Source organism: Mus pahari, chromosome 3 (genome assembly GCF_900095145.1).
Source record: "Mus pahari chromosome 3, PAHARI_EIJ_v1.1, whole genome shotgun sequence".
Classification (NCBI taxonomy): domain Eukaryota; kingdom Metazoa; phylum Chordata; class Mammalia; order Rodentia; family Muridae; genus Mus; species Mus pahari.
Window position 1 is genome coordinate 112,147,006 of NC_034592.1, and position 4,089 is coordinate 112,151,094.

Consider the following 4,089-nt stretch of genomic DNA (forward strand, 5'->3'; position numbering starts at 1 on the left):
ACATACACATGGAAGCTGAACAACAATCTACTCAATGGATAACTTGGTCAAGGAAGAAATAAAGAAAAAAATTAAAGGCTCTTTAGAATGTAATGAAAATGAACACACATCATACCAAACCTTATGGGACACAATGAAAGCAGTGGTAAGAGGAAAACTCATAGCTCTAAATGCCTCCAAAAAGAAACTGGCGAGAGCTTACACTAGCAGCTTGACAGCACACTTGAAACCTCTAGAACAAAAAGAATTAAATACACCCAAGAGGAGTAGACAGCAGGAAACAATCAAACTCAAGGCTGAAATCAACGAAATAGAAACAAAACAGAAGAACTATACAAAGAATCAATACAACCAGGAGCTGGTTCTTTGAAAAAATCAACAAGATAGATAAACCCTTAGCTAGACTAACAGAGGACACAGAGATAGTATCCAAATTAATAGAATCAGAAATGAAAAGGGAAGCATAACAATGAAATATTTCTTAAAGTAATTATTCTGTTTGTTGAATATTAACAGTTGAAAATATTAAAATCATGTTCTACAAACATCATGGAAATATTATTGATAATTTTTCTCACTATGCTTGAATTAGCATTTTCTTTTTTTCTTTTTTTTTTTTTAAACTAAAAGAGCTGATGGTTTTATTTTCACATTTCATAAGATAAGTGAAAACCACACTTTTTTTGTCACCTCTCCCTCCAAAAGTATTCTCTCTGTTAGGAAGGGAAATTTCCTTGTCATGCATTTACTAAACATTCAGGCTCAGCACCGAGATCTCCTGGTGAATCAGAACAAGAAATACAAAATGATAAAGAGCACTTCTGCTCTTATCTGTCTGGCCGGGTCGTGCCTGGCCGTGTGGGCACCACCATAGGGGCTGGCGGGAGGTCTCATCATTGGAGGCCCAGGCATCATGGGAATGTGGCCTCCCATGTCTCATCCCAGAGACATCATCCCAAGAGGAGGGGGGCACATCATTGGCATCATGGGAGGGCCTCCCACGTGGGATGCAGACATCATGCCAGGCCGAGGAGGACCTGGGAGACTGGGGGGGGNGGGGGGGNGGGATCATGGCCCCTGCGGGCGGAGGAGCAGAGAACCGAGTCGGAGGGATCTTTCCGTGTTGAAATGCAACCGTGGTTTTGTCAGTCAGGCCTGCTCTTCCATCCATTTCTGGGAATAGTCTTTCACGTTCTCTTTGTGTTTCCGACCACTGCAGTGTGTCTTCCTCACAGACGGGGAATCCTGGGTAAGATATGTATCACAGTAGTCACAATAAAACTTAGGCAAGATGCTCCACAGACTGTTGGCTACCCAGGTCCCTGCCCCAAGAACTGACTGCACACAGGCTGACAGGGGCTTCGGACAATTTTCTTCCTCTCTGGAACCCATTCGAGCCATTTTGTGAAGGAAAACACCACACAAACTTAGTTCAGAATCAATGGTAACTCAATTGCTGGGAGCAACAACTAACATCCAAATTATGTCATATTAAGTTAAATTCTCCAGTAGCGGATCCAACCGCATCTGCCACCTGAAACAGGATTTCCGCTATCTACATCTTTGTCTCCCTGTCCCCAGACCTGAAATTAGCTTTTTGGGGGGTTTTTTGGTTTTTGGTTTTTCAAGACAGGGTTTATATGTATAGCCCTGGCTGTCCTGGAACTCACTCTGTAGACCAGACTGGCCTCGAACTCAGAAATCCACCTGCCTCTGCCTCCCAAGTGCTGGGATTAAAGGCATGTGTCACCATGCCTGGTTAAAATTTGCATTTTCTTAATGTTTAACATCAAAGATTTTTTTGCTATTTTGGATTTTTAAAAATATACTTACTGATAATAATAAAAAAGAACTTTCTCCCCATTCCTCTATCTCTTTCCTATTTTTATCCCTATCCCCTTGATATCTAGCAGATGCTTTCATAGCAGTTAAGTTGGTATCTCACTGTGTCCATTATAAAAAGGATGGGAAAGGGATGGATTTTTATTCTATTTGGGGAAATGTTAGCATGCCTTTGGTTGCACGTAGGATAAACACATCCCCTAAGGCAGAAATACGACTTGATTGTTGTTATGAATGTAATGGCTATTTCTGGTTGTCAACTTGACTATATCTGAAATGAACTACAATCCAGAATTAGAAGGCTCACCTGTGACCCTAATCTTGAGGCTGGGAGATACAAGTTTCTGACCTGGATCTTGGCCTGGAGATCTTGAGGCATAGTGTCTATGAGTCCCAGAAGATTAAGACAGGGAGATCTCTGAGTTCAAGGTCATCTGGGACAAAGCAAGTCCCAGATCCAGGTGTGGTGGCACACACCTTTAATCTGGCCCACACCTTCTGCTGGAGACCTACATAAGGACATTGGAAGAAGGAAGGCTCACTCTTTCTTCTTTGCCTGCTTGCCTTGTAGGATTGAGCAAATGCTCTATCCTTGGACTTCCATTCACAGCTGCTGCTGACCATTGTTGAGGAGTTGGACTACAGACTGTAAGTCATCAACAAACTTCCTTACCATATAAAGACTACCCATAAGCTCTGTGACTCTAGAGAACCCTGACTAATACACCTTATAAAGGGCACATGTACACCTAAATGAAAGTATTTACTTGGTGATTTGCAACATGTCATTTTGGCAAGCTGAACCATGTCTTCCAGGATTCCTGTAGCTATATCAGTGCTAGCCTGGACGTTGTACCACATCAGCCAGGTGAACCAGCAGACAGAAGACAGTGTGCATGTGGAAGGCCTTGGATTCAGTCCAACTTCCCATGAATCAATTAATGAATATATATATATAAGAGGGAAAAGCTGTTTTGGAAACAAAAACAGAAAAGTCACTACCCATTATAAGCTTATTATTTAAGAAACTCCAAACAAGAAATCTAGTGATGAGATTTTTTAATATTTATTTATTTTGTGCATGTATTTGTGTGCTTGAAAGCAAAAATTAATCCACTATGACTAGATTTTTGGTATGTTCAGTGTAGCTGTATTAAGACAATGTCAAGAAAGTGATAAGCAATTGGAACATAATAGAATCTGTGAGACGCTGCTGAAGTAGTGCTCACCAACACTTCCGATACTGAAATTAGAAAAGATTTCAAATGTTAACCCAAACTGCAACCTTAAGAAATTAGAAAAGAGCCAGGCGTGGTGGCGCATGCCTTTAATCCCAGTACTCGGGAGGCAGAGGCAGGCAGATTTCTGAGTTCGAGGCCAGCCTGGTATACAAAGTGAGTTCCAGGACAGCCTGGGCTATATAGAGAAACCCTGTCTCCAAGAAAAAAAAAAAGAAAGAAATTAGGAAAGAAGTCCAAGCATGGCGCACACACCTTTAGCCCCGGCACTTGGGAGGCAGACGCAAATCTGTGTGAGGTAGAGAGATTCTATTCTGGTCTATAGAGGAAGTTCCAGGTCATCCATGGCTACAAAGGGAAACCTTGTCTCAAGCGCCCCTGCTACCTTCCCCCTCCTCCAAAAAAGAAATCAGGAAGAGAAACAAGCAGAAAGAAAGAAATATTAAAGTATAAAGCTGGTGAAAGTTAACAGAACAAGAATCAAGAAAAGTAAATATATCACAAACACTTTGAAACGTTCATAAAAGCAGTAAATATTTGCCAAAACTGAAAAGATAAAGGAGAGAAAAAATATGAATCAAAATTGAAACAGGATTTTACTATGGACTTCACAAACAGTACAGAGGATGCTCCGTCAGCATAATGGCTCTGTGCACTTGAAATCTTCAGTCACAAACACTGGGAGCTCGCTCATGGATACTCAGATGCTGCAGGGTTAGACTCCTGACTCAGCTGTAGAGCATACTACGGAACACTCCTGAAGGTCTGGGTCCAAATATCCAGCATGGGAACAAATAATTCAAAACCTCAGAAACCCTCTGCATTAGAAATGAGAAATCACAAGGCCAAGATGGTTTACTGTGGGTAAATTGTTAAGAAATATTACTTCTATATACTCACACACAGAAAACAGAAAAGGGAACACTCCCAAGCTATATTTATGAGGTCAGCATTAGTAATAAGAAATAAAAAAAATATCCAACAAATTTACTAAATATATAATATAGTA

At 40.9% G+C, this 4,089-nt stretch overlaps 1 pseudogene; it reads right to left on the reverse strand.

Moving 5' to 3' along the window:
* Positions 1-827: 827 nt before the first annotated feature.
* LOC110318009 lies at positions 828-1,401 on the reverse strand (annotated as a pseudogene).
* Between the last annotated feature and the right edge of the window lie 2,688 nt (positions 1,402-4,089).